This window comes from Heptranchias perlo, chromosome 1 (genome assembly GCF_035084215.1).
Source record: "Heptranchias perlo isolate sHepPer1 chromosome 1, sHepPer1.hap1, whole genome shotgun sequence".
Lineage (NCBI taxonomy): Eukaryota > Metazoa > Chordata > Chondrichthyes > Hexanchiformes > Hexanchidae > Heptranchias > Heptranchias perlo.
In genome coordinates, this window is record NC_090325.1 from 44,582,078 (window position 1) to 44,596,341 (window position 14,264).

Here is a 14,264-nt window from a genome sequence, read left to right on the forward strand (position 1 = left end):
TGTCCCAGAAACTAAGATAAACAGGGGATGTGAGGCACTGACAGTCATAATGGATGAAAGCAATTGGTCGAAGGATGCAAATGAGCAGGTACTAGTTAGAGGAGCTATATCAGGGTAGGGGGAAGTGCTGAGTGATTTGGGATCACAGCTGTTTCTTATTCAGAAATTCAATGCAAATTCGTTAAATTTGCTGATGATACCAAACTAGGGGAGGCAGTTGATTCAGAGAAGGCAACAAAATGGTTGGACAAAATGGGGCAGATTTTTGTCTTTCCCGTTGTGGGTAAAGCATCAATTGGAAAGAGGGAAGGGAAGAAAATTGGGCAGGGAATATTGCATGCCAGTGATGGAGCCTGCCCAATTTTCCTTCCATCAATGTAATTGGAAGGAAAACTGAGTGGGCTCAGTTATGAGGTGCATCCTTCCCTCACAATTTTCCTCTGTGCTCTGGCCAGGCTGTAATTTATACTCAGGTGGTGAAAAACAAAAATCTACTTCAATATGTAAGTGGCCGATAAATTTAATATGAACAAATACAAAGTACTGTATGTAGTCCATGAATGGAATGGAAATAGATAAGAATCAAGTTGAAAGATCACTAGAGGTAGTAGACTCGATGCCCAACATGCCCAACCGCTGCAGAGCAACAATCAACAAAGCAACTAGAATGCTGAACCAAAACAGCGTAGTACATGTCAGATAAAGTCAAACTCAAACTGCATACTGCTCTGATTAGATCACATTGAGTATGTGTGTCCTATTCCGGCCACCAAGATACAAGTGAGACATTCAAGCATTGGGGGCAGTTCAAGAGAAAAGGCTCCAAGCTGAACCCTACTGCTCCTTGGGTCTGAGGTATGAAGAAAGACTGGAGAAGCTTGGGCTTTCCAGCTTCTATTAGGGCTGGCTAAGAGGTGATCTTATTGAGGTATATTAAATAGTTAACATTATTGATATGATAGATTTGGAAAATTAATTCAAAATAAATTATGAAAATGAAGGCTTCAGTTTTGCTAACATTGAGGTGGAGGAAACTTTGGCTCATCCAGGTCTTGATTTCATACAAGCAGTTGAAGACTATACTACCAACTGTATGGGACAGGTGGGATGGACCAGTAGGTCTTTTCCTGTCCATTATTTTTCATAAATAAGTATGTTAGTTTGAACATGTAACCCAGCCCCTCCCCTTGACTCTGTGATGTAGGAGGCACAGAAGTAGAGCTGGACACGTGGGAAGTTGACTTTATGCTTCCTAATGATGTCATCATGGGGTGGCATGTAGACAGTAAAGAGGAAGGGACAAGGACGGACCATGGTGCAACAGAGGTGACCATATGGGCAGAGGAGAAGCCGTTGGAGTGAATGTAGTGCCTGCTTTGCGACAGGTATGAGCTAAAGCAGGAGAAAGGAATGCCACAGGGGTGGTCTACAGAGAGGCACTGGTGGAGGATAGAACAGTCACCGGTATTGAAGGATGTGGAGAGGTCGAGGAGGATGTAGGGATACTGAAAGCCACAAAAGATATTGTTTCTGACTTTGACCAATTTGGTCTCTGAGCTATCTGCAGGGCAAATTCCTTATCCCCTCCTGGCAAGGCAAGGGGACAGCCTCATGGAAGCAGGTTTAGGCAGGATGTACTGTTCAAAGGAGGATGAAGACCTTACAAAGAAGGCAATCTTCTTTGGGGGTTGAGGGCAGATTGGTCAGAAGTATTTTCATCCACAGCTGCCAATTCAAAACAGTAACGTTTAGTGAAGTTATTGGGGTTGTTCCAGATAACGGCTTTCTGTAAATTGTTTATGGACATGAGTTTTAAGGATGTCCAATAAGTAACTGTGGGATACTTAGAAGCTGACTTAGGGAGAGCAGGAAAAGAAACTGGCCCTAATGTTAATACGGGGAGCAATGCAACCCCAAACATAGCTAGTTGCCTCTGACTCATTCAAAATGGGCTCATAAAGACAAAAGAAAAAGTCAAGGACAAGAAAAGGCTATTCAGCTTATAGAGCTTGTCCCTGCAGCATTTTAACTAAGTTCTAAGTACTCTAGTATCCGACTCTTTTTTTTGAACTCCCCTAACATCTTTGATTAATATACTTTACCTGGTATATTATCACTCTTTGAGTAAAGACACTGACCCCGAAAATCCGCAGGGGTGCAAGTCCTAGTGAAAATGTCAGGATCCACCTGTAGCCTCCTTTGCTGATCCTGTCAAAGCTCATGGGGTCAAGGGGAGGGGCTGTGATACAGATTCAAACCAGTGAAAAGCAAATTTAGGATTGACATCATCACTTTCTTCACACAAAGAGTGATCAAAACATAGAATGAACTTCTAGGTAGATTAGTGGAGGCAAAAATCTTTGATTTATTTAAGAAACATTGGGTCCCATACAGAGGAACAGAGGGTCTTTCTGGATGGATATACTAAGATGGTGTTAACAACCTTTCTCATTGATAATTTCCTTGTGATCTTGTGATCATATGGCTTCTCACCTAAGTTTTGTTCATGGAGTGAGGGAGCACGGACTAGCAGCTATCGACAGAGTGTGGTTTTGACAGAGTCTATAATTGGGAATTTGGTGAGTGAGAGGATTTGGTGCAGTAAGGGGGTGAGGTGCATTTGATTAGTCAGCGGAGAGGAGCGTACCGAGAGCGGAGAGGAGCGTACCGAGAGCGGAGAGGAGCGTACCGAGAGCGGAGAGGAGCGTACCGAGAGCGGAGAGGAGCGTACCGAGAGCGGAGAGGAGCGTACCGAGAGCGGAGAGGAGCGTACCGAGAGCGGAGAGGAGCGTACCGAGAGGGGAGAGGAGCGTACCGAGAGCGGAGAGGAGTGTACCGAGAGCGGAGAGGAGTGTACCGAGAGCGGAGAGGAGCGTACCGAGAGCGGAGAGGAGCGTACCGAGAGCGGAGAGGAGCGTACCGAGAGCGGAGAGGAGCGTACCGAGAGTGGAGAGGAGCGTACCGAGAGCGGAGAGGAGCGTACTGAGAGCGGAGAGGAGCGTACCGAGAGCGGACAGGAGCGTACCGAGAGCGGACAGGAGCGTACCGAGAGTGGAGAGGAGCGTACCGAGAGTGGAGAGGAGCGTACCGAGAGTGGAGAGGAGCGTACCGAGAGCGGAGAGGAGTGTACCGAGAGCGGAGAGGAGTGTACCGAGAGCGGAGAGGAGTGTACCGAGAGCGGAGAGGAGTGTACCGAGAGCGGAGAGGAGTGTACCGAGAGCGGAGAGGAGTGTACCGAGAGCGGAGAGGAGCGTACCGAGAGCGGAGAGGAGCGTACCGAGAGCGGAGAGGAGAGTACTGAGAGTGGAGAGGAGTGTACTGAGAGTGGAGAGGAGTGTACCGAGAGCGGAGAGGAGTGTACCGAGAGCGGAGAGGAGTGTACCGAGAGCGGAGAGGAGTGTACCGAGAGCGGAGAGGAGTGTACCGAGAGCGGAGAGGAGTGTACCGAGAGCGGAGAGGAGTGTACCGAGAGCGGAGAGGAGTGTACCGAGAGCGGAGAGGAGTGTACCGAGAGCGGAGAGGAGTGTACCGAGAGCGGAGAGGAGTGTACCGAGAGCGGAGAGGAGTGTACCGAGAGTGGAGAGGAGTGTACCGAGAGCGGAGAGGAGCGTACCGAGAGCGGAGAGGAGTGTACTGAGAGTGGAGAGGAGTGTACTGAGAGTGGAGAGGAGCGTACCGAGAGCGGAGAGGAGCGTACCGAGAGCGGAGAGGAGCGTACCGAGAGCGGAGAGGAGTGTACCGAGAGCGGAGAGGAGTGTACCGAGAGCGGAGAGGAGTGTACCGAGAGCGGAGAGGAGTGTACCGAGAGCGGAGAGGAGTGTACCGAGAGCGGAGAGGAGTGTACCGAGAGCGGAGAGGAGTGTACCGAGAGCGGAGAGGAGTGTACCGAGAGTGGAGAGGAGTGTACCGAGAGTGGAGAGGAGTGTACCGAGAGTGGAGAGGAGTGTACCGAGAGCGGAGAGGAGTGTACTGAGAGTGGAGAGGAGCGTACTGAGAGTGGAGAGGAGTGTACCGAGAGCGGAGAGGAGTGTACTGAGAGTGGAGAGGAGTGTACTGAGAGTGGAGAGGAGTGTACTGAGAGTGGAGAGGAGCGTACTGAGAGTGGAGAGGAGTGTACTGAGAGTGGAGAGGAGCGTACTGAGAGTGGAGAGGAGTGTACCGAGAGCGGAGAGGAGTGTACTGAGAGTGGAGAGGAGTGTACTGAGAGTGGAGAGGAGTGTACCGAGAGCGGAGAGGAGTGTACTGAGAGTGGGTTGGAGCAACAACAAAATCAAATTGCAGTGTGACGTCACAGGTAAGGCAGGTAGGTGGTTGGTGATGAGTATCTCTTCTGTTTTCTTCTTTCTTAGGGCTGTGGGCAAAGTAACTTATAGCATAAAACTAATTTTTTTTAAAAAAAGAACTAAACTTAATTTAGTTATAGCAAGTAGCGTTTTTTAGTGAATCAAGAGTAATTTAAAGGTGTAAACTCCTTAAAGGGAGTAACTAACGAGCTTAATATAAGGCAAGTCATGGCAGCAGAGCTCGCACCCGTGATATGTTCCTCCTGCACTATGTGGGAAGTCATGGACACTACAGGTGTCCCTGGCGACCATGTGTGCAGGAAGTGTGTCCAGCTGCAGCTACTGGCTAACCGCATTTCGGAGCTGGAGCTGCTGGTGGATTCACTGTGGAGCATCCACGATGCTGAGAATATCGTGGATAGCACGTTCAGTGAGGTGGTCACGCCGCAGGTAAAGATTACGCAGGCAGAAAGGAAATGGGTGACCTTCAGGCAGAGTAAAAGGACTAGGCAGGTAGAGCAGGAGTCCCCTGGGGCCATCTCCCTCTCAAACAGATATTCCGCTTTGGATATTGTTGGGGGAGATGGCTTATCAGGGGAATGCAGCAAGAGCCAAGACTGTGGCACCATGAGTGACTTAGCTGCACAGGAGGGGAGGAAAAGAATGGGACAGCAATAGTGATAGGGGATTCCATCGTAAGGGGAACAGATAGGCGTTTCTGCGGCCGCAGATGTGACTCCAGGATGGTATGTTGCCTCCTGGTGCTAGGGTCAAGGATGTCACGAAGCGGCTGCTGAAGGGGGAGGGTGAACAGCCAGAGGTCGTGGTCCATATCGGTACCAACGACATTGGTAAAAAAAGGGACGAGGTCCTGCAAGCAGAATATAGGGAGTTAGGAAATAAATTAAAAAGCAGGACCTCTAAGGTAGTAATCTCAGGATTACTCCCAGTGCCACGTGCTAGCGAGAGCAGGTGTAGGAGAATAGACCAGATGAATGCATGGCTTGAGAGATGGTGTAGGAGGGAGGGGTTTAAATTCCTGAGACATTGGGATCGATTCTGGGAAAGGTGGGACCTGTACAAGCTGGACGGATTGCACCCAAGCAGAACTGGGACCAATATCCTCGCGGGGGCATTTGCTAGTTCTGTTGGGGAGGGTTTAAACTAGTATGGCAGGGGGATGGGAACCAAAGGGCAGGTACAGATAGGACAAATTCAGACCAGGAAACGGGAAGTAGAAAAGCAGTTAGTGACGTAGTTAGCGACTCAGAACGGCAAAAGAAGCAAGAAGGTTAAATAGTGTCCAGCACAGGAATTTGACGGGGTTATTTCAATGCAAGGAGTATTACAAGCAAAGCAGATGAGCTAAGGGCAGAGATAGACACGTGGCAGCATGATATCATTGTATTATGGAAACCTGGCTTAAAGAAGGGGATAATTGGCAGCTCAATATCCCTGGATAGAGTGGGTGATAAAAAAGGAGGGGGGGGGTTATTGGTTAAAGAATCAATTACAGTTGTGAGAAGGGATGATATGCTAAATGGATCATCAATCGAGGCCATATGGGTTGAGCTAAGAAATAAAAAAGGGGCAGTCACACTACTAGGAGTGTACCATAGACCCCCGAATAGCGAAAGGGAGATAGAAGAACAAATATGTAGGCAAATTTCTGAGTGCAAAAATAAGAGGGCAATAATAGTAGGGGGCTTCAACTACCCTAACATCAACTGGGATTCAAACAGTGTGAGGGGCACAGAGGGCACAAAATTCTTGATCAGTGTCCAGGAGAACTTTTTTAGCCAGTACATGACAAGCCCAACAAGAGGGGATGCAATTCTAGATTTAGTCCTGGGAAATGAAGATGGGCAAGTGGGTGAAGTGACAGTGGGTGACCATATTGGGGATAGTGACCACAATTCAGTTAGTTTTAGCATTATTATGGAAAAGGACAGAGTTAAATCAGGAGTAAATGTTTTAAAATGGGGAAGGCAAATTTTACAGAACTAAGAGGTGATTTGGCAAAAGTGGACTGGACACAACTACTTGAGGAGAAATCAGTGGCAAGCCAGCGGGAGGCACTAAAAAGGGTACAATGCAGACACGTCCCCTCAATGAAAAAGGGTGGCACTACCAAATTTAGAGCCCCCTGGTTGTCTAGAAGTATACGGGGCAAGATAAAGCAGAAAAAGAAAGCTTATGATTGTCACAGAAAACTAAATACTGCAGAAAGCCTAGAGGAGTATAAAAAGCACAGGGATGATGTAAAAAAGGAAATAAGGAAAGCAAAGAGAGGGCATGAAAAAATATTAGCTAGTAAGATTAAAGAAAACTCAAAGATGTTTTATCAGTATATTAAGAACAAAAGGATAGCTAAGGAAAAGGTGGGACCTATCAGGGATGATAAGGGTAACTTGTGTTTAGAAGCAGAGGATGTGGGTAGGGTTTTGAATGAATATTTTGTCTCCGTATTCACAAAGGAAAGGGATGATCCGGATGTAGTAGTTAAAGAGGAGAGGTGTGAAATATTGGATAAGGTAAACATAACGAGAGAGGAAGTACTAGAGGAACTGGAATTCTTGAAAGTTGATAAGTCACCAGGGCCGGATGGATTGTTTCCCAGGCTAGTGAAGGAAGCCAGGGAGGAAATAGCGGATGCTCTGAGGATCATTTTCCAATCCTCACTAGATACAGGGGAGGTACCGGAGGACTGGAAGACTGCAAACGTAGTACCTTTTTTAAAAAGGGTACGAGGGAAAGGCCGAACAATTATAGGCTGGTCAGTCTTACCTCGGTGGTGGGCAAACTATTAGAATCAATACTGAGAGACAGGATAAACTGTCACTTGGAAAGGCATGGTTTAATCAGGGATAGTCAGCATGGATTTGTTCAGGGAAGGTCATGCCTTACAAATCTGATTGAATTCTTTGAGGATAGTGCAGTGGTTGTTGTCTACATGGATTTTAGTAAGGCATTTGACAAGGTCCCACATGGCAGACTGGTCAGAAAGGTAAAAGCCCATGGGATACAGGGAAATGTGGCGAATTGGATCCAAAATTGGCTCAGTAACAGGAAACAAAGGGTAAAAGTCGATGGATGTCCTTGCGAATGGAAATCCGTTTCCAGTGGTGTGCCACAAGGCTCAGCGTTGGGTCCCTTGCTGTTTGTGGTATATATTAATGATTTGGACTTGAATGTAGGGGCATGATTGGCAAATTTGCAGACAAACACAAAAATTGGCCATGTAGTTGATAGTGAAGAGGATAGCTGTAGACCCCAAGAAGATATCAATGGGTTGGTGGAGTGGGCGGAAAAGTGGCAAATGGTGTTCAACCCGGAGAAGGGTGAGGTAATGCACCTGGGGAGGGCAAACAGTAAAAGGGAATACGCAGTAAACGGGAATATATTGAGAGGGGTAGAGGAAGTGAGAGACCTTGGAGTGCATGTACACAGGTCCCTGAAGGTGGCAGTACAGGCAGATAATGTTGTGAAGAAGGCATACGGAATCGTCTCCGTTATTAGCCGAGGTATTGAATACAAAAGCAGGGATGTAATGATGGAACTGTATAAAACGCTGGTAAGGCCACAGCTGGAGTATTGTGCGCAGTTCTGGTCACCACATTACAGGAAGGACGTAATTGCTCTGGAGAGAGTGCAGAGAAGATTTACAAGAATGTTGCCAGGGCTTGAAAATTGCAGCTACGAGGAGACATTGGATTGGCTGGGGTTGTTTTCCTTGGAGCAGAGGAGGCTGAGGGGTAACTTGATTGAAGTGTACAAAATTATGAGGGGCCAAGATAGAGTAGACAGGAAGTACCTGTTTCCCCTAGAGGACATAGATTTAAGCTGATTGGCGGAAGGATTAGAGGGGACATGAGGAAAAACTTTTTTACCCAGAGGGTGGTGGGTGTATGGAATTCGCTGCCTGAATTGGTGGTGGAGGCAGGGCCCCTCAGCTCTTTTAAAAAGTACCTGGACCTGCACCTAAAGTGCTGTAAGCTGCAGGGCTACGGACCGGGTGCTGGAAGGTGGGATTAGAATGGGCATCTGGTTGTTCTTCGAGCCGACGCGGACACAATGGGCCGAATGGCCCCCATCTGTGCTGTATCTTTTCTATGGTTCTAGAGCTAACTAGTTTCATCTCAAATTGTTTTATTTATCTGTTATAGTTATCAGCCCATCCTTTGACTCTTAGCTGAGGGATCTCGCAGAGCCTGTCATCTCTCACTCTGTTCTATTGCCTAAACAACAATTGCTGCATTCCAAATAGTTATTCATTGTGTGAAGCACTTTGATATATTTTAACATAAAAATACACTACGGAAAAGCAAATATCATTGGATTTCTTTCACTCATACAATCCCGTGCAATCTTTTGCTGATCATTACACTCTACATTCATCAACTTCCTTCAAATCACATACCCTTGATATCGATACCTCCAATTCTCTTGCAATTGCCATGGCTGAATCACTCCACCTTCATCTCCTTTATTTAATCAAAAGGACAATAAAAATCATGTGTAAATCTGGTCAAATTTCTCATATGGATAAATGTATTTATTTATATATTTGTAGCTGTTGTATATTCACATTGTATTTATTAATGTAAAAATCATTATATTTGACTGGAAACCTGACTTCAAAGGGACTAAGTGATAAAATCAGGAACTTGCTGAACCCTTTAGTTCATTCTGAGTCAGATGTTACATTCATCACATTTTAATTTCAACTGTCAGACCAAACTGAAGGTGGTACAAAATGAAACATGTTTAATTCAGCCTGCCAATATTGAGATCTTAGTTTTTCAAAGTAAACAACAACAACTTGCATTCATATAGCGCCTTTAACGTAGTAAAATGTCCCAAGGCGCTTCACAGCAGCGTTATCAAACAAAATTTGACACCAAGCCATATAAAGAGATATTAGGACAGATGATCAAAAGGACTTAGAGGTAGCTTTAAAGGGGTGTCTTAAAGGAGGAAAGATTGGTTGAGACAGAGAGGTTTAGGGAGGGAATTCCAAAGCTCCAGGCCTAGGCAGCTGAAGGCACAGCTGCCGATGGTGGAATGATTAAAATCGGGGTACGCAAGAGGCCAGAATTGGAGGAGTGCAGAGATCTCGGAGGGTTGTAGGGCTGGAGGAGGGTTACAGAGATAGAGAGTGGCGAGGTCATGGAGGGATTTGAAAACAAAGATGAGAATTTTAAAACTGAGGTGCTGCTGGACCGGAGTCAGCAAGCACAGGGGTGATGAGTGAACAGGACTTGGTGCGAGTTAGGATAAGGGCAGCAGAGTTTTGGATGAGCTCAAGTTTATGGAGGGTGCAAGATGGGAGGCCAGCCAGGAGAGCATCGGAATAGTTGAGTCTAGAGGTAACCATGGCATGGATGACGGTTTCACCAGCAGATCAACTGAAGCAGGGTGGAGACGGATGATGTTACAGAGGTGGAAGTAGGCTGTCTTGGTGATGGACAGGATATGGGGTCAGAAGCTCAGCTCAGGGTCAAATAGGATATCACGGTTGCGAACAGCCTAGTTCAGTCTCAGATAGTGGCCAGGAAGAGAGATGGAGTCAGTGGCTACAGAAAAGAGGTTATGGCGGGAACCGAAGACAACGGTTTTGGTCTTCCCAATATTTATTTGGAGGAAATTTCTGTTCATCCAATACTGGATGTCGGACAAGCAGCATGACAAATCAGAGGAAGTGGAGTGGTTGAGAGAGGTGGCGGTGAGGTAAAGATGGGTGTCGTCAGGGTACGTGTGAAACCTAACATTGTGTTTTCGGATGATGCCAAGGTGCATCATGTAGATGAGAAATAGGAGAGTGCCAATGATGGGTCCTTGAGGGGCTCCAGAGGTAATGGTGTTAGAGTGGGAAGAGAAGCCATTGCAGGAGATCCTCTGGCTACGACTGGACAAATAAGAATGGAACCAGGCGAGGGTAGTCCCACCCAGCTGGACGACGGAGGAGAGGCGTTGGAGGAGGATGGTGTGGTCGACCGTGTCAAAGGCTGCAGACAGGTCAAGAAGAATGAGGAAGGATAGTTTACCATGGTCACAGTCACATAGGCTGTCAGTTATGACTTTGATAAAGGCCGTTTCACTGCTGTGGGAGGCACGGAAACCTGTTTGGAGTGGTTCAAACATGGGGAAGATGGGCACGGATCTGGGAGTAAACTTCCTGTTTGCTCTTTTATTGACAATTTGCAGAATTGATACAACAACAACTACAAACTCTTCCCACTCCTGAGATTTCTACAGTATTCAAATCTTGAATACTCTAATTCATTATTTCCCTAGACATCAAAATTGTGGAAATTCTTACCTTGCTCAGTTTTCACTTCGTGCTACAAACTTCAGGCTTTTAAAATCGAAGTTTGGCATCATCTATACATTACTTCCTGATTTTCCTTGTCTTCTTTCCAACCTTGGTAGTATCTTGGCCTATAGGTGAGGGTTAGGGTTAGGCCTTTTGCCTGTGGTTTCTTAGTGAAATAACATTGAATACATACTTATGTGTATAAGAGAAGTGTGTGTCATTTGCACATCCCATTTATAAGTTTGGCTATTAAGGGCTTTCCTGATGCTCAGTGGATAAATGGAGTTATCTAGTATAGCGTGGAGCCTTGCAAACCAGAGATATCCCAGGTTCTGTCTGTGCTGAGTTAGCTCAATTTTACAGTGGCAAAGGTGAAGCAATTGGTTTCGGTCCTCCAGGGCTGTGAAAAATTAATTTTCCAAGGTTATACATCCCATGTGCTTGCTAGCTTTTAGTTTACTTGCTGTTGATGCTGCTCCATTGCAACAGTTACAACAAAATGGGACAGTGGCAGATATACACCTTCCATAAAACTAGATTTAAAATTCTTGGAAATAATCAGGCAAAGTTCCTGGTCTGATCAGAATCCAATGACTCCTGCTGGAAGAAGCATTGTGTGGCTATTGGACGAGATCAGGATTAAGCTTGGCTGTAATGGCACCAATGGTCATGTAGACTATTGACATTTGCCGTCCACTGTAGAAAGTACCAGAATGCCACCAGCCTCTCCACCTCTCTCTCTCCTCCTTTAAGAGCCTCCTTAAAACCTACCTCTTTAACCAAGTGTTTGGTCATCTGTCCTAATATTTCCTTATTTGGCTTGGTGTCGAACTTTGTTTGATAACTCTCCTGTGAAGCACCTTAGGACGTTTTACTACGTTAAAGGCGCTATATAAATGCAAGTTGTTGTTGTTAAAAGAAAGAGACTCACTTATTAAGGCAACAAAAAGCCACTATTTGGAGGCTGCTGAGCTACAGACATTTTCAAAATGTTTGCTTTTTTTCCCACACACTTTTTTTTCTAACTACTTTGATTTAAAATAGAAAGAAAACTGCCCAATATTAAGGAATGGCAATTACAAGAAGTCATCAGGGGCTATTTCTGACACAAATAAGTTATGTAATTTGGAAGTGCTTGAAAAATTGGAACCTAATTATGCAGTTTGTAAGCTCAATTGTTTTTAAAGTGAATTATAAAGCACAGAATGATTAGTCAGTAAACTTATTCAATTTGTAATTGAAAGAGACTTCAGTTCTAATCACAGCCATCAAACTTTGACCACTCTCTTGGGGCTGCATCACTTATGCACAGAAAATGAGTGGACTTAATTTAAATCAAAGCTTCTGTGATGCATTCTGCTGAATGTTTTCTATTATAGCACTTCTATTTGTCTTTTTAAGCCTGTGATGCTGGTGATTTGAGTTAAAAGAACCTCCAGTTCTGATGCAAGTATATCTCCACTGTTAGTGCCTCTGAAGGTTGTTATTAACAGGGGTGGAAAACCAAGAAAACAGGAGGCTTCAGTTCTAATTCAAATTTAATATTCTGTGAAAAAGGACTTAGTAGCACTAATGTTCTATTATTATTTTAATACCCACAGTATAACAGTGTTTATTACAGGCTTGTTAATGCTGATCGGTTCTGTTTTTGTTTGGACCAATTACTTCTGACGCTTCCTAACTGAGTTAGAGTTATCGGTGGAGATTTTCATGTGGTTCAAGTGCCTCAGTGTAAATTGGGCAGTGTTTAGTTTGAAGGCACCTGACCTGAAGTCAGCTGAACTCAGTTGCAGTTCCAGATTTAGCTCATTAGTGTGAAATAAATTGAACATTGGGAAGACCAAAACCGCTGACTTAGGCCCTTGCCACAAACTCCAATTCCTCATCACCGTTTCCTTCCCCCACCTCAGCCCATCTGCTATTGAAACCTCATCCACGCTTTTGTTTCATCCAAACTCGATTATTCCAATGTTCTCGTGGCCGATCTCCCATTTTCCACCCTGCATAAACTTGAGCTCATCCAAAACTCTACTGCCCATATCCTAACCTGCACCATGTCCTGCTCACCCATCATCCCTGTGTTCAGTGATCTACATTGGCTCCTGGTCAAGCAACTCCTCAAATTTAAAATTCTCATCATCCTGCTCAAATCCCTCCGTGCCCTATCTGTAACCTTCTCCAGCCCTACAACCCTCTCAGAACTCTGTGTTCCTCCAACTCTGGCCTCTTGCACATCCTGCACTCCCTTTGCCCCACAATTGGCTGCCATGCCTTCAACAGTCTAGGCCCCAAGTCCTGGAATTCCCTTTCTATGCTCTCCACCTTTCTCTCCTCCTTTAAGGCGCTCCTTAATACCTACCTCATTGACCAATCTTGTTGTCACCCCTCCTAATATCTCCTTCTTTGGCTTGATGTCAATTTTTGTCTGATTACGCTCCTGTGAAGCGCCTTGGAATGTTTTCTTACGTTATAGGCACTACATAAATGCAAGTTGTTGTTGAAGTGGGCGAGCTTACCAACTCCTATTTGACACTCGCCTGTTGAGGCAGATAGTTGTGTGCTGCTGCAGATTTTAACGGCCTGAAGTAGCTTAAATGGGCAATGTTTCTTCATAATGTCTATGGATTTAATGGAAGAAGCTCAGGAAAATGTCTGGGAGTAGTTATGGCAGTGACAAGGGCACTCCACTTTGAAGAGGAGTAGGAACTTCCTATTTCCCCTGATAGGTGTTGGGTCAGATGAACAATAGATCAGAGGAGTTGGCAGGAGGTTGCTAATCAGGTCAATTATCAGCAGCACTGTGGAGAGGACCTGGTTTCAGTGCAGGAAAAAGTTTAATGACCTCATCAGGAATGGCATGGTAGGGGACCATACTGTGACCTCATATTTTTGCAGTGCAATGTCTATTACTGTCATGAAGTGTTCCCTCCTACCCTTCAGTATTTCAGTATTTGCCTAGCTTCCTATGGATGCCCAGTATTCCCTTTTCCAGTACCATTGCCTTTAGAAGGAGCCTGAATGATCGAACGCGCTGCCAATTCCTTTCATTTGAAGCACATGTTGCATATTTCCATTTTCTCAAATGCACCCTTGATACATGGATCACGCTGCATAATCATGCCACTTATTTTAACTTCTTTGGCAAGAAAAGAGAATGTGTAAGAAAAGGGAGAGGATGAGACCAGGAGGAGGACTGGCCACTTTTCAGTAGCAGATCTTCCAAATACAATGACAGGTCTTTGAAGAGAAAGCAGGAGTGAAGAACTAGGAGGTCTGGCCCTAGCTCAGGGTTATTACCACACTTATTCTTTCTTTAGTCTCCATTCTATTGAGTCATGCACTCACAAACACCAAAGTATACACTGAACAGCAGGCCTATGCCAGTGCAGTAAGGAAAGGCTGCATGCCACTAAGTTGTAATGAGGACATGTTGGTAACAGATTTTCTTCTTTTGTTTCTGTAGACTATGCACTTCACAGAACATTGCATCACTAAAATTCATCCTGGAATACAGTACAACAGGTAGATCCACCCAGTGAATTTAGAAAGTGAGTTTGAAAAGGATACATTGGATTAAACAGAGCACAAGTAAACAGGACTGGTGGACATGATGAGGAGGAACAGGAATAGGAAGTAGTGGAGGCATGGAAGGCAATATTACATCA